The 25633-nt window shown below is 42.1% G+C and overlaps 1 long non-coding RNA gene across 1 annotated transcript in view; it reads right to left on the bottom strand.

Annotated features, from left to right (window-relative positions):
- LOC102158255 overlaps positions 3499 to 25633 on the bottom strand; it is a 33339-nt gene continuing 11204 nt past the window's right edge. The window contains exon 2 of the long non-coding RNA XR_002344326.1: positions 3499 to 3662. This is a non-coding gene — a long non-coding RNA (uncharacterized LOC102158255). The remainder of the gene's footprint in view (positions 3663 to 25633) is intronic.

The following is a 25633-nucleotide window of genomic DNA, read 5'->3' as shown; positions in this document are numbered from 1 at the left end:
CTAGTCTGTGAAGGGCTCTTAATCTGTAAAGCCAGAATTTTATTTTATTTTATTTTATTTTATTTTATTTTATTTTATTTTATTTTATTTTATTTTATTTTATTTTAGTATTTTTAGGGCCGCACCGACAGCATGTGGAGGTTCCTAGTCTAGGGGTCAAATTGGAGATGTAGCTCACAGCAACGCCAGATCCTTAACCCACTGAGAAAGACCAGGCATCAAACCTGTGTCCTCATGGATGCCTTTGTACTGAGCCACAAGGAACTCCTAAAACCAGAATTTTAGGTTTGGTTCTGCTCTTGAAAAACTACAAATATTGAACAAATATGCTCAAGGAAGACCTCCAGAAAACCAGAATATCCAAATTAGGAACACAAGTCACTTCTTAGCATGGTTGAGGATTTTTAGATAGATAGATAGGTTAGGTAGATAGATAGACAGATAGATATGAATTAAATGGCATGCCTTCAGTGGCAATGAAGCCAACCAGTATCCATGATATATAAATAAATAAATAAATAAATAAATAAATGGCATGCCACATCCTATTCCACAATATAAAATTTATTATTTATTAATAGCAATTACTTACCAAATTGACCCAAGTTAGGTAATTTAGAATATCGTTGTCACCAAGGAGTTCAAAAAAGAGTAATATCTCACATTATGTGTTTTCAAGTGTGGGGGAAAAACCTCCCCCAAACCAAAACAACTTATAGACATAGTTAAGGCCTTTAAGAAGCTCTCAGGTTTTTGCTTTGGTCACACACAATTTCAATCCACTGCAAACCTCTCACTTCATCATTTCAAAACGCATTTTCAAAGTACCCTTAAGAAACTGTAACCTATGACATGGCATAATTCAGATACTCAATTTCTAACCTAACTGCTTTTCATATTTCTTCATTAACTGTTTATTGCTTACTTATCATGTGACATCTATCATTATGTCTTTCCAGAAGCCATTTCTTTCTGGACATCAGTCAATCATTTTGCATTATGACTGCAATGAGCAACTCTGAACATGGAAACAAGCCCTTAATGAAACCAATTCAATTTGCCAAATGTTTCCCATTCCTCCCAACCCCCATCCTTGGTCCCCTGTGACTACCCTGTTGCTGTGTCTGGCTTCTCTTTGAAATACTGCCTTAGTCTACTGTCATGGACCTAGCAATATCACCAAGTCTTTTAATGGGGTTAAGGTTGGCCAGTGGTAGCATTTTAATTTTCTTAATTTTAATTTTTTTAACTTAAAAGCATGTTTTTATTAAAGTATAGTTGATTTACAATGTTGTGCAATATCTGCTGTACAACATTAATCTTCTTTTATGGGATCCATGTGGCATAGCTCAACATACAACATGTAGGAAGCAGTAGGCATCGAGATTAAAAGTAGAGATTTAGGAGCTAGACTACTCGTGGTCATATCCTAGCTCAGTCAAGGTTAAAGCTATGTAATCTTGGGCAAATTATTTAACTTCTCTGTGCCCCAGGTTCTTCATATGTTTGAAAGAGGATGATAGTACTTAGGGTTGTTTTAAGGATTAAATGGCTTTTTATAAGGGCACTTAGAATAAAGCACTTAGTACGCAGACCATAGTAAGATCTTTAAAAAATCCGTTATTATTATTTCACTGAGACACATTTGTTTTCTGTAGGTATTTATTGAATACCTACCATGTATTGAATATTTACTGTGTTCATTTCTCTTTGCTGCTATAACAAATTACTGCAAATTTAGTTACTTCAACAAAACTTAATTTTCTTTCATTTCTGGAGTCCAGAAGTCTGGACTAAAGTCAAGAGGCTGGCAGGGCTGGTTCCTTCTGGAGGGTCTTGGGAAAGATCTTTCCTTGCCTTTTCTGCTTCTACAGGTGTATTCCCATGCATTCATGGGCTTAAAGCCCCTTCCTCTGACTTCAAAGTTAGTAGTGTTTCATCTTCACATCTCTCTCAGCTTCCGTCACTGCACTGCCTTCTACCTGACCCTTTCGTACTCACATCTCTGTTTCCCTCATATAGGGATAGTTACATTTCGGACCCATCTAGATAATCCAAGATAATCTCCCCATCTCATCATGTGAGGAGATGATCACATCTGCAGAATACTTTTGCCATGCAAGGTAACACTGTAGAGAATTAAGACCTGGATATATTTGAGGGGCATTATTAGGCTTACCATACTCACTCTGGGCTAATTTGGCTCAGTAGTACATGTAATTATTTCATTTAATCTGCATGGAAATCCTTTGAAGAAGTTGTCTTTATTTTTATTTTTCAATTTTTTTTTTTTTTTTTTTTGTCTTTTTAGGGCCGCACCTGTGGCATATGGAGGCTCCCAGGCTAGGGGTTGAGTTAGAGCTGTAGATGCCGGCCTATATCACAGCCACAACAACACAAAGATCTGAACCACATCTGTGACCTACATTGCAGCTCATGGCAACGCTGGATTCTTAACCCACTGAACAAGGCCAGGGATTGAACCTGTGACCTCATGGATGCTAGCTGGATTCACTTCTGCTGAGCCACGATGGGAACACTGTATTTTTCAATTGTGTTATTTTTAGGGCCGCATCTGCAGCACATAGAAGCTCCTAAGCTAGGGGTCAAGTTAGAGCTGCAGTTGCAGGCCTATGTCACAGCCACAGCGACATGGGATTTGAGCCACATCTGTGACCTACCCCGCAGCTTGCAACAATGCCAGATCATTAACCCACTGAGTGAGGCCAGGGATCAAACCCGCTTCCTCACAGACTCCATGTTGGGTTCTTAGCCCATTGAGCCACCAGGGGAACTCCTGAAGATGTATTTAATCTCTGTTGTTGAGATGAGAGCACTAAGTTATGGCAAGTTTTGTCAAGTATCCGATAAGTTGCAAAGTCAAAAATTGTATCCCATTGTGGCTCAGCAGGCTACAAACCCAACTAGTATCCATGAGGATGCAGGTTCCATCCCTGGCCTTACTCAGTGGGTTAAGGATCTGGTGTTGCCATGAGCTGTGGTGTAGGTCCAAATGCGAGTTGGATCTGGTATTGCTGTGGCTGTGGTGTAGGCTGGCAGCTGCAGCTCCAATTGGACCCCTAGCCTGGGAACTTCCTTATGCTGCAAATGTGGCCCTAGAAAGCAATAAATAAAGAAATAGTATCCAAGACCCTTAGATTTCAAAGCCCATGCTGTCACTCACCACACTCTGCTCTCCCTCTCTCTTGATGTTTGGTGGAAGAAGGACTATTAAGAGGTGTCCAAGGCAATGTACATCCCAAACTAAGAGTCCTGGGCATTCTAACAGCAGCCTGATGGGCAGGGAATGTGGGATTGAGCATTGTAGCATCACAGAAAGCCCCTTGAAGGACTTGACAAGATTTTGCATGGACTGTTCCTGAACCTTGAATTCAGGACATTCAGGACTAAGTCTTGTTCACTGTAATCTCCCCAGTACCTATCATAGTGCTTGGCACCTGGCAAGCATCCACGAGACATTTAATGAATGAAATAATATGCTAGTTCATTTTAGGCTTTATTCTCTGTCTGATAGTTTTCTTCCACCTCCCCTCTCAATTTTTTTTCTTCTTTTTGTCACTTCTCTTCTTTGGGGCTGGAGCTTCTCACTCTGCTGGGGAGTTTTATTCTTCACTATTGGAGAGGCACAATTTGCAACAGACCTGCAAATAATCACCATTAATAGGTTGCTGCTTAAGTGAAGTAAGTCAGAAAGAGAAATGGTATCATTTATATCTGGAATCTAATATACAGCACAAATGAAACTTGCTACAGAAAAGAAAATCATGGACTTGGAGAATAGACTTGCGGTTGCCAAGGAGGATGGGAAGGAGTGGATGGACTGGGAATGTGGGGTTAATAGATGCAAACTATTGTCTTTGGAATGGATTAGCAATGAGAGCCTGCTGTGTAGAACTGGAAACTCTATCTAGTCACTTATGATGGAGCATGAGAATGTGAGAAAAAAAAAGAATGTATACATGTATGTGTAACTGGATCACCTTGCTGTACAGTAGAAAATTGACAGAACACTGTAAACCAGCAATAATGGAAAAAATAAAAATCATTATAAAATAAAAAAAAATAGGTTGCTGCTTTTCCTATTCCCTGGGTTCTTCAAAGTCAGAAAAACATTGTTACCCTGTCTTAGCAGGACGTTACCCTGAGGAAGTGCTCCCAGAGTAGAGCATAAATGACCATAGGTTAAACCCCAAAGGGTGAAATAGCATGTGCATCCTATTTCTTAACTCCCATGCTTCACTTACTGCAGATAAGAACAGCTCATAATTATTAAGTTCATCCTATAATTTAAAATAAATAAGAATAATCTGTTTATGGTTATCAACAATGTGTTACGCTAAATAAAAAGCTATACAACAGGAGTTCCCATTGTGACACAGCAGAAATGAATCCAACTAGGAACCATGAGGTTGCGAGTTCCATCCCTGGCCTCGTTCAGTGGGTTAAGGATCCGGTGTTGCCGTGAGCTGTGGTGGAGGTTGCAGACTCGGCTCGGATCTGGCGTTGCTGTGGCTCTGGTGTAGGCCAGTGGGTACAGCTCTGATTAGACCCCTAGCCTGGGAACCTCCATATGCCACGGGTGCAGCCCTAAAAAGAGAGAAAGACAAAAAAAAAAAAAAAAAAAAAAAAGCGATACAACAAACCTGAAGAAGATATTCAATAAACAAATACTCAAACCACTGAGTTCAGAGACTTAGTAACTAAAGCGCTAGAGGAATAGTTTCATCAATGCCTTTCTCCATAATTTGCGACATTCATCAAGATTATACACCTGCCTCTTCATCTAAATATCTGCTCAAAGTCACCTCCTCCTGGTGGCTCCATGACTGTTTAAAACCCGACGCCTGGGAGTTCCCGTCGTGGCGCAGTGGTTAACGAATCCGACTAGGAACCATGAGGTTGCGAGGTTGCGGGTTCGGTCCCTGCCCTTGCTCAGTGGGTTAACGATCCGGCGTTGCCGTGAGCTGTGGTGTAGGTTGCAGACGCGGCTCGGATCCCGCGTTGCTGTGGCTCTGGCGTAGGCCGGTGGCTACAGCTCTGATTCGACCCCTAGCCTGGGAACCTCCATATGCCGCGGGAGCGGCCCAAGAAATAGCAACAACAGTAACAACAACATCAACAACAACAACAGACAAAAAGACAAAAGACAAAAAAAAAAAAAAACAAAAAAAAAACCCCCGACGCCTCCAGCACTCTCTAAGCCACGATTCTGTTTTGTTATTCTCAGAGTACTTATCACTCTCTTTAAAAAAAAAAAAAAGAAAAAAAAAACATCTCTTTTCAAAATCTAGACTTTAATCTCCTTTAGCTCCTCCTTAGAATGCAAGCTCCACAAGAGCAGGGGCCTCTATGGATTAGAACCTGTAATGGTGATTGACACCCAGCAGACGGTCAATAAATATGGCTGAATGCGTTTCTCAAAGTAAATGGAGGGGAGGAGAGAGAAAAAAAGCAGGGTTGAGAAAGAAACTATTTCTTTATTTAACCTAACATTCCTTCCCCTATTAAAGCTCCACTGCTCTAAAAAACGGGAGGCAACCAGCACATTAAGAGAAAAACAAAAGAAATGAATTCATGGCTTTTATGCTGCCTGGTAATTTCGACAGATGTGATATTTTTTTTTTGCCTTAGGCCCTAGCATTAGAAATTTAACAGCGATGTGGTTTCTCATACTTATAAAAAAATTGGCCTACAGAGGGTGCTAGTTCACTTCAAAAAACTAACAGACGCGCTTCCACTTGCCTTGGGGCCAGGAAGCCAGCGGGGAAGCAGTTTAGTAACAACACATGAGCTATTTAAATTTGACATATTTTGTTTCATAACCAATGTTTAAGAAAATGAAAGCAATCTGGGAAAATGCCAGAAGCATTCAAAGACCTCCCTTGGGGAAAAGAAGGGACATTATTTTTCAAAGGCGAAGAAGAGAAGCCAGGCTAAGAGAAGCGCCCAGAAGTAGCGAATATTGCGTATATTTTTTAAAAAGAAGCCTGAGGCTGGGAGTAGTTGCAAGTCTTTGAGGAGAGATTGGCAGCCCTCTGCCAAATTCCACCTGCACTTGATGCTGGGAAATGAGGACTTTAGAGCCTGGCATAAGATGCCCGTAGACCCAGGGGATGAGGGGGTTCTTCCTGCCGCTGTTTAACGGAGCTCACCATTCTGGAAACTGACCCTAGGTTTTGGGGTTCAGCGAAGACTAGAGGGAGGAAGAACCATTTGAGAGTTTTGAAATATGTACTTGTCACAGCAGAATGAATGGGAAACACAAGGGAGCCTGGTAAGTGGGAGAAGACCCCTTCGAGGTTTGGATCTGCCAAGAAATCTTCCGGGAAGGAAATGGAAAATAGCAAGCTAGTTCTCTGGGAAAACTTCTCAACCCTTTTTCTTTTTTTTTAAATAATTTATTTTTTTTCCCACTGTACAGCAAGGGGATCAAGTTATCCTTACATGTATACATATTTCCCCCACCCTTTGTTCTGTTGCAATATGAATATCAAGACATAGTTCTCAGTGCTACTCAGCAGGATCTCCTTGCAGATCTATTCTAGGTTGTGTCTGATAAGCCCAAGCTCCCGATCCCTCCCACTCCCTCCCCCTCCCATCAGGCAACCACAAGTCTCTTCTCCAAGTCCATGATTTTCTTTTCTGAGGAGATGTTCATTTGTGCTGGATATTAGATTCCAGTTATAAGTGATATCATATGGTATTTGTCTTTGTCTTCCTGGCTCATTTCACTCAGTTTCATCCATGTTGCTGCAAATGGCATTATGTCATTCTTTTTTATGGCTGAGTAGTATTCCATCAACCCTTTTTGAATGAACAACAGTTGAGGGAGGTTGATGGTCTGGGGTGAACCTCAAGGTAGAGAGTCATAATCCTAGTTCTCTAATCTTCAGGTACAAATTTTCAAGGAAATTTGGAATCAAAAATTCCTAAGAGCTGTGATACAACTTCTTATGTGTGGTGGTTTCAAGTGGTGTCTATCCTTGCCTTTGTCAGTTCATGGTGGATCCATCTCTTTACTGTAATGTTCAATGGCCAAACTTTAAACCGAATCAATAAAAAGCAAGGAATGAGTTTGCAAAAACAATCAGGCGCCTCCTGCAATTTAATCATAAAATCAATTAAATCAGGTTTCTTGGCACCGTGTAGGGAAAACATCTATGTTCCCAATGAACTACCTCATTGATAAAATGATTCATTTGAAGACATAGCTACCCTCTAAGATTTTACTCTTAAAAACAAATGTTTATATTTCAGGCACATATTCAAGATTCTGAAGTCTGCTTCTTTTTCCCTAAGGCTTTGCTTCATCTCAGATGCACTTCTAACCTTTCTTTTGTTGCTACTGTAAACAACAGCCAGGTATTCAAAGTAGAAAATCTATTTAAATGCTTAAAGTCAATGTAAGCCCACAAGCCTAATTATCAGTAAGTGAGGATGGAGAAGGAATAATTACTGAGGTCTTAGACGTCTCACTGGGAGCCACTTTGCATTTTATTTTATTTTGTCTTTTTTTTTTTTTTTTTTTTTTTTTTTTGCTTTTTGGCTTTTTGGCATTTCTTGGGCTGCTCCTGCAGCATATGAGGTTCCCAGGCTAGGGGTCCAATCAGGGCTGTAGCTGCCAGCCTACACCACAGCTCACAGCAACACTGGATCGTTAACCCACTGAGCAAGGCCAGGGATCGAACCCGCAACCTCATGGTTCCTAGTCGGATTCGTTAACCACTGCGTCACGACGGGAAGTGCCTTATTTTATTTTGATGTCAAAACAACTAAATGATGAAAGCACTGTTTGCTCCATGCCACAGCCAGACAGTCATGTCAAGGAGCGAAGCATGACCGTTAAAGGGTTTGTTCCGTATGGGGAAGTGCACACAATGCTTCTGGGTCCCATTTGTCAAGAGAAGTGAGTAGATTTGTGCAAAGTCTCCTGATTTTTAAAAAAATGGTGTTAACTAATTAAAAGAAATGTTTTCAATACTATGTGAACCACACAAAGAAAATCTGGGGCTGAACCTGGCCCAGGGACTGCCACATGGCAAAGACTGGTAGTAGGGTGAATATAAGGCTCAGAAAGGTAATATCACCCTGCTGCCCAGCTGGTGAGTGACACACAAACAGGCACATGTTTCCTGGAGCCTAGGATTTCCCGACTACACCATTCTTAGATAGTGACACTGCTGCTGATTGGTTACATCTATCAAGTCCATTTATTTATTTATTTGCTCTTTAAGGCCACACTTGCTTGCAGCATACGGAAGTTCCCAGGCTAGAGGTCAAATTGGAGCAGCTGCCGGCCTACATCTCAACCACAGCCACAGCAAAGCCAGATCTGAGCCATGTCTTCAACCCACACAACTTACATGGCGGCTCATGGCAACACTGGATACTTAACCCACTGAGCAAGGCCGGGGATTGAACCCGCAACCTCATGGTTCCTAGTTGGATTTGCTTCTGCTGTGCCATGATGGGAACTCCAGCAAACCCCTTTTCATGAATCACAATACAATGATGCAACTTTAGGATTTACCCCATTCTAAGGCGAGTAAGCACAGGTTTCAGGAGGGAGAGAAACTTGGGGCTGGGGCTCTTCCGAGGTATCTTTCCCTCTGACTATAAAAACCATCAACTAAAAACCAAATCTGGATATAGTGAAAGAGCGCTTTATTCAGAAATACTATTGCAAAGGGGAGAAGGGGACTGTGGCAATAGGGAGAAAACTTCGCCCGCCAGGTCCACAAGCATCTACAGAGCGAGTCAAAAGGGGTTTCCTTTGATAGAGAGAGAGACGGACAAGAAGTGGGTGTGGGGGAGTAGGATGAAGGGGAGAATGATGAACTAGCGGGTCAGGGAGGATTTCACTCTGAGGCCAGCCTGTTTTAAGGAGGATCCTCAAGACGGGGTGCTGCTGAGGGTGGCCAAAGTTCAGGGACATGGGGTTGGGAGAGACACTTAACCAAAGTTTGGTGGACAGACCCTTGTCCCGATTCATCAGTGGGGATTCACCTAGGAAGTTCAACTGATCACGTACAAGACAAAGATGGGAGTTTGGAGTCTGGGTCTTGCCTTGTCATAGGTAAGCGAGGGGGGCCTTTCTGAGTCTTAGCCGTCATAAGGAGAGAGGAGGTTCTTGCAGTGAGCCATCTTCCAGAACACAAAAGGGCAAAGGTCTTTCTCAGCCGTCAGGTAAAATTCAACATTGCCTGATCATAAGCTTGAGATGGATAATGAGTGGGATCAGGCCTGTTGCCAAGGCCCGAGCTAGTTAAGACCAATATCAACTTTCCCCATAGGAAAACAAAGCTAGGAAGGTCCCAGTTTCCTGTGGAGAGGGGCTCAGGCCTGCTGGCTCCCGGCACACAGAGGCCAGCATGCTTGCCTGAAAGCAGCCCTGGCGGGGTAGCATCAGCTCCACCAAAGCCCAGGGAGCGGATGCAGAACTGGCAGGTCACTGGTGTGGTGGTGTCTGGTCCCCAAATACCCTTGAAATGACTGGGAGCCATTTCATGATCCAGGATCCAAGAGAACATGTGGGAACAAAAGACCCCTTGGGCTTTACACAACCATCCCCACAGCCATCATGAGCCATCAAGAAAGTCTCAAGAAAGTTCCAGGCATCAGCTGCCGGGGGTTGGTGTGAAATAATAGTTTCTCTTTTAATTACTCTACTCTGGCACCTTCTGTCTCTCTCAGGTTGATGTGACCTGGGAGAAAATGTTTGCTACATTACATTTGTATAAATGGTCACATTCTCCGTAGGGACGCAGGCCGGCAGGGAATGCCCTTCAGGGGACATTTCCTTTCACCAGGTCCTCCTTCTGTTTAACTTCATCTCATCCCTACCATTCAACTCAGGGTTTATTGCCCTTGTCTTACAGTCTAAAGGATTGAGGGCTGTCTTTGAAGTGGACATGAAAAGTGTCATCCCAAAGAGACTACCCACATATCATTGAGAGTTTATAAAACAAACACAACAACGCAAATGCCTTCCACTATTTTGAGCCTCCCAGGAGGTCTTCCCATTGTTTAAGTCACTTTTGAGTTTAGGTTGCTATCATTCTAGTAAATTAGCTAACATCTGCTATGCATCTGGCAATGAAGGCCACTCTTTGGCCTGAGTCATTTATTCAAAGTCCAGGACAGTAATGTAATATAATCATAGTAATATAATGTAAGCCGCATCCCACCATAAATGTTGTGTTAGTAGATATATTCTTTTTTTTAAAAGAGAAATGGATGAAATTCATTTAATAATACATTTCATTTAGGCCAGGATATTAAAAATACTATCATTTCAGCCAGGAATCAATATAAAAATTATTAATGAGATATTTTACATTCTTTTTCTCTTCATACTAAGGCTTTAAAATTTGGTGTGTATTTTATACTTATGGCATATCTCAATTCAGACTTCCTATGGAAGGAGATTGAGATATGCCACCCCAAAATATGCTGTTTTTGGCATACGAACGATTTTGAACTGAAGGCAACTGAAAATCTACAGTTGCAGGAAGAATTCTCTGCCCTCCCATTACCTGCCTGAAAGCAGAACCTACCCTTCCCTTTGTGAAAGTGCTCCTCCGCTCCCTGCATCAGGAGAGAAGAGTATCTCTCATCACTGGAGACTTAGAGATGGATTTGCATCAACAGGCCTTACTAAATGCCCATCGACAGAGGAGTGGATCAAGAAGATGTGGCACATATACACAATGGAATATTACTCAGCCATTAAAATGAAACAAAACACCAGCATTTTTAGCAACATGGATGAACCTAGAAATGATCATGCTAAGTGAAGTCAGCCATATAATGAGACACCAACATTAAATGCTTTCACTGACATGTGGAATCTGAAAAAAGGACACAATGAACTTCTTTGCAGAACAGATGCTGACTCACAGACATTGAAAAACTTATGGTCTCCCGAGGAGACAGTTTGGGGGGTGGGGGGATGTGCTTGGGTTGTGGGATGGAAATCCTATAAAATTGGATTGTTATGATCATTATACAACTACAGATGTGATAAATTCATTTGAGTAATTAAAAAAAATGTAACCCCCCCAAAAAAAACCCCAAAAACCAAAACAGCCCTTACTAGATAACCTTATTGTCCATTAGTTCTCCCATATACTTCCTAATCATTTCCCCACGACTTATCATCCCTTGAAATCTCAACTCCCTTTCCTTTGTTTAAATTGTATATAACCCTCTGAATCTAACCACTTTGAATTTCACTTCCTTTTCATGAACTCCTGTGCACATCAATAGCAGTACAAACTGTGTGCTCTTTCTTTTACTGAAAGAAATTGTTGATCTTCTGTTAGTCTATTTCGCAGGTCCCCAGTTATTGAGCCTAAAAGGTAGGGGAAGATTTTCCTTCCGGAGACTGTATTTCAAGCCCTCAATAGCAGCACAGCACTAGTTGCTACAGAATTGGACAGGGCAGGTCTCAGAGAATGACATATAGTATTGTTCTAATGGGCACATCATTAATCTCCCCCATTTTTACTCTTACTTAAAACTTTTTTCTCAGTACTTTCCATGATTTCAGAATTCAGCGAAAACAGTATTACATTTTAACATGCAGTAGAATTATTAGCTTAATCGAGGGTATAATGTCTGTTTTATATTCTTGAAAGTTCCAGATGAGGGTAAAAAGTCAATCCTTTCCAAAATTCCTCCATACTTTGGTAATAAAGAAGCTTTCACTAATTGCTTTCCAAAATGAAAAAAAAAAAAAGTTAATCTCAATTCAAAAATTACAGGTGATTTTAATTTAAAAACAAACATACAAACCAAGTCTAAATAAAAGTAAGACTTAGATTTGTACCTTGCTGGACTTTTTTATTATGTAATCCATAGTGGTTTCTTGTAGTGCTTTTATTTTGATCCAGGGTGGGGCAACTCTGCAGAACCCAAACAAAATAACTACACATTCTGAAGTTTAATAAAAGTACAAATCATTATATAAATAGGTTATAAATCATAGGGTATCTTATTCAATGTTTTTAATTATTTCAGATATTTGAAACAACAGATGGATTTTAAATTTTCTTTTTTTTTGGTCTTTTGAGGGCCGCACCTGCAGCATATGGAAGTTCCCAGGCTAGGGGTTGAATTGGAGCTACAGCTTCCAGCCTACACCACAGCCAGAGCAATGTAGGATCCAAGTCTCATCTGCAACCCACACCACAGCTCATGGCAATGCCGGATCCTTAACTCACTGAGTGAGGCCAGGGACTGAACCCAAGTAATCATGGATATTAGTTGGGTTTGTTAGCACGGAGCCGTGATGCGAACTCCCAAATGGATTTGATTAAAGTGTAATTTGACTTACTGAAATCTAATTGAGGGCATATGTTCTGGCACTACTATTATTTCTCTAAAAATTTAAAAATGTGTATTCCTTCCCTGGTATATTTTTTGGCTTCATCTGAAGTTTACACAAGTGTTCAAGATCTAAAAGCTAAGATGAGAATTAGGCATAAAATCACTGTATCACTGCTTTTTGTTCTTCCCACCTCAACACGTCAGACATAAAAAATGAAGTGCAGAACTTCCAGTCTCCTTTCTTCCACACCCTGCTCTCCCCAGTCCCTGTCCACCTCTCTGAGTGAAGACACAGGCTGTGGCAGTTAAGTGAAATTATTATTCCTTTCTCTTTAGTTCATTTTTATCCCAAAGGGTATTTTTTTCATGGTACACTTCCTGGCAAAGAAGACGAAAATCCATCATTAATAGGCCTGGCTGGATTTATGGTGAGCCTATTAACTATTTGATAATCGAGTGACTACATGAGTCAGTAAATGAATAAGGGTGGCCCTAACCCAGGATATGACAAATGACTAGAAAACTGGTGTTAGAATCAATGCCCATTTCTGGGAAGGCTCTGAGTGTCATCCACGGTCTCTGTCCGGTCTTCCAGGAGTAACCCGTGATGACTCTTGTCTAGAAGCGCATACAAAGGAACAGCAAAAATTATGGCTGTCTTTGGCTGTTAGCACTGTTCCTCAACATGTTTGAAGGCCTGTATTCCCTACACCCTGCCATGTCACAAACACGAAATCTGTGGCAAGCTGCTGTCCAAGAAATGAGTCTATCCTTTAAGTAGCTCTTCTGAAACGAAAAGTCAATCCCACTATGATGTTTCGAGCCTTTTTTCTATCCTGCCTCTATCTCAGGAGTTTTACATTAAATCCCTCAGGCCCCTACTCAGACCACGGCTTTGAAACTATGGCAATGAGCTTCCAGAAATAATGTACTTCTTTTTTTTTTTTTTTTTTTTTTGTCTTTTTGCTATTTCTTTTGGCCGCTCCCGTGGCATATGGAGGTTGAATCGGAGCTGTAGCCACCAGCCTACACCAGAGCCACAGCAACGCAGGATCTGAGCCGCGTCTGCAACCTACACCACAGCTCACGGCAACGCCAGATGGTTAACCCACTGAGCAAGGGCAGGGACTGAACCCGCAACCTCATGGTTCCTAGTCGGATTCGTTAACCACTGCGCCACGACGGGAACTCCCTTCTTTCTTTTCACTTTTCTGAAAAGAGCTTCCAGTGGATTCCTGAAAGATTAAGAACCCCTGTTCAAAGCAGACACCCATCGACTGCGAAGAGAGGAGCAGCCCTGTTATAATCAGGTAATGAAGAAAAACCCACTGATGCCTGACTGCCAAGGCCCTTGCTCAGCAGCTCTGCATCCAGAGAACAGGCAACCCTGGCCAACCTAGCATGTTATACAAGAGCAATGGGGTGGCTTTTGGTGTGGAGGCTTCAGTCTACTCTACGCTTAACCATAACCACGCTGGGATTGATTTATTTATTTATTTATTTATTTATTTATTTATTTATTTATTTTGCTTTTTAGCGCCACACCTGCAGCATTTGGAAGTTCCCAGGCTAGGGGTCAAATCGGAGCTACTGCTGCTGGCCTACACCTCAGCCACAACACCACCACATCTGAGCTGCATCTGCAACCTACACCACAGCTCACTGCAACACTGGCTCCTTAACCCACTGAGCGAAAGCCAGGGAACGAACCCTCATCCTCATGGGTACTAGTCTGATTCGTTTCTGCTATGCCACAATGGGAACTTCCAATACTGGGCTTTATTCATCAGAAGTTTTAGCCACAAAGAAAAGACCTTCTAGAAGTGATATATCAAATAATTGCATCTTGGTCTTTGTGCCACACCTACAGAGAGATGGTAACTGACATCAAGAGCATCATCTTTGGATGCAAAGAGCAAAGGAGGAGCTTGAGCGCAAGCTCACTTCCCTGTCATACCCTGGAGATAGCTGCACACAAGCACATTCGTCTCTATGCGTCAACTTCCAAGTGTATCTAGGTTATTGAACCAAAAAACATGGGAAAAAGACAATCGTATTCATTCCTTTCTTTCAAATATTTATCGAAATCATAAACAAGAGTAATTTATCTCCCTGAGAAATTTTACGTGTCTGCCTTGGCCCATGTTCTTTTGATTAAAGAAGTGGAGAATAAGAACCAATTATTTTTTCAGCAAAATAAAGTTCAGTTGCACTTTAACGCCTCTAATTTGATTAATATGAAGAGCAATATGCTTTACTCTACATTATCTAATAAAAGAGAGGGCGAAGGGTGAATTATAAGAGTATATAATTTATTTCAAGAAGGTCAGGATAGTTCAAAGACAGAAATTAAAACCATGTAATTCACGTTAATGGACCAAAGGACAAAAATTACATGATCTTCTCTTATGCATGCAGAAAAAAATTCTAAATCAATAGTGAACTTGTGAAAAAAGTGTTTAGAAAACAAAGACTAGAGAAGTCTCATAACCTGATAAGGCTCTCTACTGAAACTTGGCCGCAAATTTAACATTTATGGAAGAAATGTTAGAAGCATTTCCTTTATGGGTGAGAGCACTTTCTCACCTTCACTTTCCCTGTGATGTTGGAAGCCATGGCCTCCAAAAGAAATCAAGAGAAAGACGTATAAAGATGGGAAGGAAACGAGTGTCAAGAAACTGAGCTGCCATTATTTCCAGATGATATAAATATTCCCAGAAAACTCAGAAGAGAACCAGTAGAGAAACTATTTAGGAAGTTCCTGTCGTGGCGCAGTGGAAACGAATCCGACTAGGAACCATGAGGATGTGGGTTCAATCCCTGGCCAAGCTCAGTGGGTTAAGGATCCGGCGTTGCCGTGAGCTGTGGTGTAGGTCCCAGATGCAGCTCGGATCTGGCATTGCTGTGGCTGTGGTGTAGACCAGCAGCAAGAGCTCTGATTAGACCCCTAGCCTGGGAACCTCCATATGCTGTGGGTGCGGCCCTTGAAAGACAACCCCCCCCCACCAAAAAAAATGCAAAAGCTATTTAGAAATACTGCGTTAACCTAGGAAGTAACCTAACAAATACGCACAAAATCTTTTGGACGAATCTTTAAAATTCTACTAAAGCAGTATTTTTCTAACTTTAATTACATTCAAATCACCTGGGGATCCTGCTTAATAAGTAGATTTTGATTCAGTAGTTTGGGGGCAGGGTCTAAGAATGGGTATTTCAAAACATCCCCAGTGAAGCTCATGCAGCTGGTCCATGGACCACCCTTTGAGTACCCTAGTAGTGAAGCAGTTAAAAAAAAAAATGTTGAGAAACCTAACCTTGATAAAGACTCTGCTTATCTCCAAAATAATCTATGATATTGACATAATCCCCACCAAAATCCCAGCAAAATTTGAGGGCTAAGGAATATTTGCTTAATTTACATTACAAAAAAAAAAAAAAGCCCAGCTTCAGGACTAAAGAAAGAGCCCTGAGTCAGTTACAGAGACATCAGTGGTTTAATGGATGGGGAGCTTACCCCACTGTGTGCAGCAGACTGTGAGAGGGACAAGGCAGCAGTCTTTACTCCCTGAGGGCAGGGGGAGGCATTGATGTCAGGCTGACATCAGTTATCAGGGAAACAGCAGAGGGGAGGCCCCTCACTACCCCTTTGATAAGCTGTCAGGGTGGAGATGTTCTGATCTCAGAATAGGGAGTTCTCTTGTGGCACAGTGGGGTAAGGTTCCAGCGCTGTCACTGCAGCGGCTTGGGTTCCTGCTATGCTGGGGGTTCAATCCCTCTCTCCTCCTTGCAACTGCCATATGCCGCAGCTGTGCACCCCCCCAACACACACACACACACACACACACACACACAAGGAGATCAGAACAATCACTAGCTGGGGCGGGGGCAGGTATGTAGGAAGGTGAGTCATGTGAGTAAGTGAAGCAGGCACCGGTCAAGCAGGGCATATATATAGAGAAAAAAAACGTCATCCTGAGTGGCCTCACCATACACACGTGTGCGTACACGCACACACGCACGCACACAGAGAAAATGACCTGAAATGGACTATATTCCTGGATGGAATTCAAAGACAGAAAGAGGTGAGAGACAAACCCTTTCCATCAGGATGGTTCCCCCTCCTGAGTACACGGGAGCTACCTACCACTAATCTCTTGCAATTCAAGGAAATTCCTCCGCATTTCTCGCAAGGGCCAGTCCTTGGTCATGGTTCCAGTATACCACATGGTGAGTTTTGAACATTCTTCTGTTGCTGTATGTATTTAATTGTAAAAGTGGTAAGAGCCACAGCTACTAACCAGTTGTGGGTTCAACGAGGCTCAATTTTTGATTATTGAATCCAACGTATTAGTGGTTTTTTCCAACTTTGTGTTATCCACACATCTGATTTTCATGTCTTCTTTGTTTTCATTCAAGTTCATAATAAAAATATTTGAATAGGTCGGGGTCATGGACAAAGGTCTCAGACAAATAATTGAGATTTTCCACAAAGCTGATATGAATCCATTAATTAATCAACAGGGTTTGGCTAAGCCTTTCCTGATTCCTTTCCTCTGTATTATCTACTCTCCCTATGGCTGAAGCTCTAGAGATTTCCATCTATGGGCTTGGCCTCCCCGTGTGTCTGGGAACAATCCTAGGAATCTGAAGGTCTCCAGACTAAAACTGCAGAACTCAGATTTGGGTCATGTTTCCTCCTGGTATAGTATTGGCTCTCTTCCAAGGTATAACAACTAAGCTTCTGCCATGTGGCCTATTCTTAAATTACTATCTTGATGAGTTGCTTTTTAACTCCGATTATCCTATGATTAGAGCACTTCCACTTTTTAAAAATAATTAAACTTGGGTTCTGTTCATTTATTTCCCCAAAGTCCCCATACAATAATTTTTTCCTCCTAAAATCCAACACGAAAATTGGAAGCTTGTAACCTGTCAATCTTTCTGTGATGCCAATCCTTGCTTACCAAGGTTTCCAGTTATTTGCACCCTATTCCCAGCATGCTTTTAATTTGCCCCACTGTTTGTATTAGACACTTGTAAGCCTCCTCCATGTTGGCTGCTTGCCTGTACTGACATCTGCTTGCTGTCTGTCATGGCACCCTTACAATGCCATGACCTGCCAACCAACCAGTCTTCCACTAGCATCTTATGCTTCTTCAGTATCTGCATCTTTCTCCACTATTTTCCTGTTTTGTTGACCAAAATATTATAAGCAGTTTTATCTGATGTGTGCTGAAATCAAGTATTTCTATGACTTTCTCTGATATGTAATCTACTATCTACTAATTCTATCAAAGAAGAAATAATTTCAGTTTGGCACGCTTGATCAAAGTAGAGTCTACTCTTTACCGTTCATGTTTCTAAATGCTTACATAGGAAATATTGTTCCATTCTCTGGAATGACTTTTATCTGGATATGGAGATTTGAATGTCCATCTCCCACGAAGATCTGGCCAACCAAGGTACCAATTTATAGTCACCAGTACATACCAGTAAGGAAAATTTACTATCTCACATGACAAGAAATCCTGGGGTAGGTTGGCTCGCAGGTTGGTTGATTCAGCAGCTTAATGACATCATCAAATATCCAGAGTCCTTCTATATTTCTTTCACTATTTGGTTTGGCCTTTGGCTGGCTCCCTTCATGGATGCAAGGGAGCTCCCACAGCTCTAGTATCATGCCTCGCTAAAAATAAGGATTATTTTTCCTATAAGTTTTTTTTTAGGAGCAGGAGAATATCCTTAGAAAATCCCTTTTGCTAAGCTCTCGTTACACTTTATTGCACAGAACTGGGTCCCCTGCCCCTTCTGAGCCAATCACTGGCAAGCTCAGACTGATCAAAAATTAATCCCGAGACATGTAGGGAAGGGATGGGCAACCCCTTCAAACTGGCTCTTTACCAGACAGGAGAAAGTGGGCAGAGGCTCTTGACTAGCAAACCATACTGTCTGCTTCAGACAGAGGGAATTACTCCCTGATTTGGAGGGGAGGGATATTTGAAAGCAGTTATTGAAGAAGATTCATTAACATAGCATGGATTTTATCTGTCCAAAATAGTTTAAACGGGGTTGTGTCCAAAACAAAGGGGTAGATTAAGTTATCTCTAAAATTCTCTGCCAACTGTGTAATGCTGTGAGTCTCATTGTTTCCAGTGGGGAAACTGCTTGCAGTTTGGAATTGTGCACATCAGCAGAGTCTGTGCGGCCAGCAAAAGTCCACAGTTGCTGATCTGTGAACATTTCCCCTAATAGCACATTTGTGGAAAACTGAGTCACAGGGATTCTAGGTACTGTGAATCCATTGTCTGAACAATTGTCTGAATGCCTCGCGTCTTAGACACTGGCAGCTTCCCTGTAAACAGACAAACTATAATGGAACAGTTGACATAGAGTGTGGGGTTGGGCAAAGCAAAGCAGGCTGGGCTAACTGGTTTTTCATTGGCAAGGTTCCTTTTTATTTATTTTGGGCTGAAAGCAGGAAATTGTGTTACATAAGGCAATACACTGAATGTGAATGTTAGTGCTGCGATGGAAGAAAACTTGCAGAAAACTTGACCTGACTCATTTAATTAGGTGCAGAGATATTACTGTGCTACATGGTGAGCTATTCAGAGGAAATACAATCCATATGACTTCTGCTTGAGCAACCCAGGTCCTCCAAGAGAAAACTAGGGAGGGGAGGAACGAATTGGGTGGAGAAGAAAGTTATTTTTGTGGCAGTCAGGGTATGATTATTTGTAAGTCCACTAATTATCAGCCAAGGCTCTCATTTCCCTGGCAGTAAGGAGAGGAGCAGCTGAATGGAAGTGATCCTTCAGGCATAGAGTCTAGGGACTCAGCAACTGATTGGTTTTGGGGAGCAAGAAAGAAGAGTTGAAGATAATGTTGCCCGTTTCCTAATATTATTGAGCAATTCACTACATCAGGAACACATGCTAAATGCTTCGTATAATTACTGTGTCCCTTACTTCTCCCAATAGTCCTGTTGAGTAAGTACTGCTGTTCTTTCCATTTTATAGCTAAAGAAACTGAGGCTTCATGGGGCTAATTTAGTAAATGGCAGCAATAAGATTAGACTCTAGATCCTGATTCTTAATTCATTGCTACACTCTGCCTTTCAGGGTGGAGAGGAGGCAAATGAGGAATTTTTATTTAGATATATCGAGTTTTAATTGTTGGCAGGACATTCCGTTGAAGATGTCCAGCAGGCTATAGGAAGTTGAGGAAAAGATCTAGGATGGAGGACTGATTTGGCAATCACCTGCTGAGGGTACAAGTTAAAATCATGAGCTTGCCTTTCGAGACTATGAGGGCTACCTACTCCGTGTGACTATCTTTTGCACCTCAAACATCAGGAATTGGAAGAAACATTGGTTTACCCATAGGCTCATCTTACTGGCTTGACTGGCCCACCAGCGGCTTCTGTGACTTTGGGCAAGTCGCTTAAGCTCTGAATCTCTGTTAAATGAAGTCTCTTCCAGCTCTCAAGTTCTAGACTAAGTAAGTAAGTAAATTCAAGCCCGGACTAAGGTAACTGCAGTGCGAGAGGAAAAGAAGAAGAATGCAAGAGTTACTGTAGAGACAACCGACCAGATGCCAAAACATGGGAGAGAAAGAGAAACAGAAGATAGAGAAAACTTTTCCAGCATAGATGTAGGACTATCTCTATCAAGATAGAGAAGGAGGTGGTGCCCAAGACTTTTGAAGAGATGATAAGGGGCTTTGTTCTGGATACAGAAAGGTGAAGTGTTGTCCATTGGGTATTTCTGTGGGCGTTGGTAAATTGCTGGGCTAGAAATATTTATTTATACAGACACGGAGCCTAGATGTGAAGAGGGCAGAGCAGGTGATTCACGAAATAACCTTTGAGATCTTTTCTGTCTCTCGGCCTCCCTGACCATGGTCTCCGTGGCAACGTGACTCACTGTCCACACTGGATGACCTCACGCTGGATCAGCTGGTTTTCGCGCTGTCTGACAAATGGCAGAGCACCCTCAGTGTTTTCTGAATGGGTGGCAATGTGGTTCCAGATAGTTCAGCTACTTCTCCATGCTCTGTTACTTTCTGCCTTTCTTTTTACATGCCTTTCTAATAAGCCCTACCTTTAATCTTTCACATCTGAATCATCCTCTCCCTGCCCTCTACCCCCAGCTGCTGGCTCCTACAGTGGGCAGCTCTTTACTACTTCATTCATCATTTTTCCCCACAGCCTCCAGTTTCATTCATACCCTTTCTTAGGCCCCATGAAAACTTCCTAACTCCTTAATTTCTAACCAACAATAATTCTACTCTTCTATCTCTTGCATTCTTTTTTTTTCCTCCCCACACCCATGACATATGGAGGTTTCTGGGCCAGGGATCAAACCCATGCCACAGCAGCAATCCAAGCTGCTGCAGTGACTTTGCCAGATCTTTAATCTGCTGTGCCACAAGGAAACTCATGTTGCATTCTTATTGTTCGCTCTCATTTTTATCATCATCATTAATGGATAATTTGTGCCAAGCCTCAAATGAAGTGTTCTGTATGTATTAGCTCATTTAATTGTTACAATAATCCTGAGTGGCAGGTACTCTTTGTCCTATTATACAGGGAAGGAGCTGAGGTTTGGCATGATTGCATTACTCGCCTGAGTCCTGTAGTAAACTGGGGATGGAGGAATGGAACCAGATGGTTTAATGCCGAAGCCCAAGCTCTCCCCACTCTGTGTCACTGCTCTCTAGCCCAACTAATGGTTTCATGCCTCTTATCTTGGACCAATTGTATTCCACTTCTCCGAAGTGTTTTTGGCATTTTCATGAATGAGTACAATTATTTAAGCAACTAATTCTTATATATTCCATAAAAAAACTCTTGTAATTGCACATCATCACTCCCAAACCAACCAGACCCACATATCATATTCTCACAAACAAATGTATACGCAAGGCATTCACCTGCTTTTTTTAAAACTATCATTTCCTTTCCTGCTCATTTCAATCTGACGAGGTTAACCAGAAAGATTTTACATGTTAGGGTAGGGAAGTATTACAAAAAGAGTATGAGACACGGTGTGGGGGGGGTCCCCGTCATGGCTCAGCAGAAAAGAATCTACTAGTATCCATGAGGACACAGGTTCGATCCCTGGCCTTGCCAGTGGGTTAAGGATCCGGCGTTGCCATGAGCTGTGGTGCAGTTCAGAGATGCAGCTCAGATCTGGCGTTGCTGTGGCTCTGGCGTAGGCTGGCAGTGGCAGCTCCCATTCGACCCCTAGCCTGGAAACCTCCATATGCTGTGGGTGCTGCCCTCGAAAGACAAAAAAAAAAAAAAAAAAAAAAAAAAAAGATGAGGCATGGTCCCAATTTTGGTGTAAAAAAAACAAGGACACTTGTATGGATACAAGGTATATACAGAGTAGCTAAATAAAAGTAAACAATAGTGAATTAGTAAGTGTTCCAAAGAAAAATAAAAGCAGTAAACACTGCAGGATTCCATGGAAGCGGAAAACTTTAAGGAGGAGTGGGATTTGGTGGGTGGAGGACAGATACCGGAGTGAAGACAGAAATCAGCATCTCCACTGACCATTACAGAGCAAGCAGCCCACAGGCTGGATATTAAAGTTATTGGGAATAAAGCAATGCGGAAGCTGTCTTTCTCCCAAATACTTGGTTTCTGGGAAAGGCCTAATTTACACTTAGTGAAATAAATAATAATACAAAGAGGCACATAATACACAGAACAAGAGTTTGGTAATTTTGAAAATGAAAGGAACTTACCCCAGCAAGAGGGGTAAGCCCAGGGACAGAGAGTGAGCCATTTTAGGCATGAAGCAAGGGCTCACTCATTGTAACAAAAGCCTTCTATAAACCAGGCGCTGAATACAGTTGCTACAAAGAGGGCAAAGCAAACAGGAGGAGCCAGGAACGTCATTTGTGAGGGCAGGGAATGCGGGAAAGGGTACCTCTCCCAGTCGGAGACATCAGAGAAGGCTTCCTGGGGCAGAAAAGTAGGAGGAGGAGTCACCTGGGCCAGAATGGGCAGGCAGGGTGGGCAGGGCCCTTCTGCATGAAAGCACAGGTTAGAAGATACCCTTGGAGCAGAGGGGAGAAAGAACAGAACCTGCAGGTCATTTAGTATCACTGTGAGAGTGTGGGAGACACAGAAGACGAAGGCAGAAGCTGGACTGGAAGGGTCCTGATGGCCATGTGAGGGAGCCCAGGCTCGATGTTGAACCACTGAAGTGGGCTAAGCATCCTGCAGGTGGAGGGGGCTGTAGGAATTCAGTCCCGGTTACACCTGGGTTCAGCGAGCTTCATGTGCCAAACCGAGAGTCTTTCCTCCACGTGAGTCTTCTGTGATCCCTGTTCTTGTAGTGCAGAGAATAAACCGGGCACTAGACATTCCAAGGAAACAGCCCAATTCAAAGGAGAGCTGCTGAAAATTTATCAGCCCTGAAAAGCAAAGGATGCTGTTGATGGAAGACTCACTATTTCAAAGGGCTGTGGATGAAAGAGGAGTGTTCTCTGAAGTTCCATTTCAAAACCCAGGGCATCTCCCCCTCTGCGTCTCCCACTGAGCACTCATTCTGAACAGGTCCAGAGCACACGTCATGTCTCTTCTTCTTGCTCTATCGCCAATTTTTCTGCCCCCCGCCCCAGGTCTTTTTCTTTCTCTTGCTTATGATGACCACTGGGTTCCGATGTGGAGAATGCCTAACTGAATACCTCTATCATCTGTTGAGCGCCTGCTATGTCCCAGGCAGTGTTTTGGGCACTTTAAAGCCTGGCCTCATTTAATCCTCATAATGACTGGAAAAAGTGAGACATAATGACAGGAAAAAATGACAGGAGAACCCAAGGCACAGACAAGATCAATAACTGGTCCCGATGCACACAACTAGTAATGGACAGTGGTAAGAGTCGCCTCGCTTTTCAAGTCCAAATTTGCACACACCCTTCTCCATTTCAGACTCTTGGTTTGGAAAGATTTCTCGATGCTATGAGGATTAAAACCAAAAATCTTTGGCATGAAGTACAAAGACTAGCATGGCAATTCCTCTGTCTCTCTCTCTCTCTCCCCTACATACAAACCCAGGCAGCTGGCATCCAGGGCCCGAGGTCCTGACCGCTTTAGTGCACTATCTCTGGGGTTTCTAATTTAAGTCCCTTTATATATTGCAACTTATGAATCGTACTCCAACAGTTTCTGATACATGTTAACCGTCTTTCTCACCAAGGAGATGATCAACAAACAGAGCCCTTCGGTATGGGCTGGCCTGGGCAAGATTCCTCATCTCTTGGTTTATTCCAGCTCTGCAGTGTGTTCTGCACTCCGCAGAGGTTACCCTGGTTTACGGCAGAAGGCTGTTTCCCTGAACAGGGACCCTTATTCTCCACTGGCAGAAGGTTTATGGTCGTTCCTTCTGAAGAACGTGGCTTTATCACTAAGGGGCTCTGAGATTGCGTGTTGTCAAGTCTCCTCTCTCCTTTCGCAGTTTCCTTCTCTGTGCACAACAGGGCAGCCAGATGGTCATCTCCAAAGTGCTGTTCACTTCCAAGGGGTTAGGATTCCATGCAAAGGCTTTACCCAGAAGTAGGAAAGAGGACTCGCCAGTTCATTAACTAGTACCCCGTTTGTGCTATTAAGGGTAATTATTTAAAATGTCTATCTTTACAACATTTATCATTCTTCTTCTTCTTTTTTTTTTTTTTTTTTGTCGTTTTAGAGCCGCACATGTGGCATATGGAATTTCCCAGGCCAGGGGTTGAATGGAAGCTGCAACTGCCAGCCTACACCACAGCTCACAGCAACACTGGATTCTTTGCCCACGGAGCGAGGCCAGGGATTAAACCTGCGTCCTCATGGATGCCAGTCGAGTTTGCTAGCACTGAGCCACCACGGGAACTCCTCACTACACTTATAAATAGCCGCTGAAGATCACAAGTTATTTAATGCCTTTAAATCTCATCCGAAGGTAGTTTCCTGCTGAAAAATTCCATGATTCTGAGTTGGTATCAATTTCATGTCAGGAAGATCAGAGGCTTGGTCAATATTGTTTTTTCCACAATGAAACTGTGTAAGGCAGGAGATCTTATTTAAGCCAACAAATGTGTATCCTTCCCAATGGAAGAATAAATAAAATACAACTTGTGAACGTGCTAGGAGTTCGTTCCTGCTAAAAATATTAACCTTCTCTACTCTTTTGCAAGAATTTAATACATATAAAAAATTTTAGGTTAAAATGTTTGGAAATTTGGGTGTGCTCCAGTGATTATCTACACATTTATTGTCCATTTCCAAACATGATCTCCCTTCTCTAAATGTCCTTGATCTTATATTTTCAGGTGTTCATTGTCACTGAGATCTTAAGCTCCTTTTCTTCCTGTCCTCACCCTCACCAGTACTCCAAATTTCCTAAATCACTTTTTTTCCTACAAGGAAATGCTCATCAGCTATTTCAATATTTGAAAGGAGTTGACACCCATAAAGAATTTGCTGTGTTTATTTGGATATAAGGAGCTACCCAAATTAAGATCTTATGTCTTTTCATCAACTTGTAATAAAAATCAAACTGTAATTAAGTTGCACCATACTGTACCTAAGTAGCAATTGGTAAATGGTTTCTAAGTATCAACAGCAAAAACTGTAGTGCAAGTAAATTTCGGAATGGCCAAGTGAGCCAAAGGGAATGAATTTTCACACAATGCTGCACATTTCCATCTCCAGCCTAAGTGCGGACCTGCTCACAAGCTACCTTTTCCAACTTTGCTATTAAGACAGCTTAATGTAAAACTACCTGCGGTGGGTGAAATGCAGCTTCTACAAACGGCCTCATTCTGAAACCACAAGTGTCATGGAAATTGTGTTTTCCTTCTATAGTTCATTGGAATGGAGATGGGGTGGAATGCAGTAAGGGATCTGCTTTCCAATGAGGCAAAATGTGATTCCTTTGAACTGGGGCACAGACAGAAAATCCAATCCGTGCCCCATTTTTTGACATTTTTATAAAGTTTTTGAGCAGCTGAGCAGAGCAAAAGTATCATCCATATCCAAAATGTCCCAAGTAGGATACGAAAGTCATGAGGAAATTATTTTCAACATTTGTGGCTATATAGCTTATATCATACAATGTAAAGAGGGGGAAATGATAAAACCTCAGAAGCACATTTTCGTTTTTTCATCAGCTTGGTTTTTTTTTTTTTTTTTATACAAACATAAGAAACCTCTGTGACCATTATAGAGACTATTTTGCAATCTTCACTATTGCATGAGATTCATGTGACAGCAAGAGCAGAATTATCAAAG

This window comes from Sus scrofa, chromosome 5 (genome assembly GCF_000003025.6).
Source record: "Sus scrofa isolate TJ Tabasco breed Duroc chromosome 5, Sscrofa11.1, whole genome shotgun sequence".
Classification (NCBI taxonomy): Eukaryota; Metazoa; Chordata; class Mammalia; order Artiodactyla; family Suidae; genus Sus; species Sus scrofa.
The sequence above is the reverse complement of the archived record's forward strand: the minus strand, read 5'-3'. Positions and strand labels throughout refer to the sequence as shown.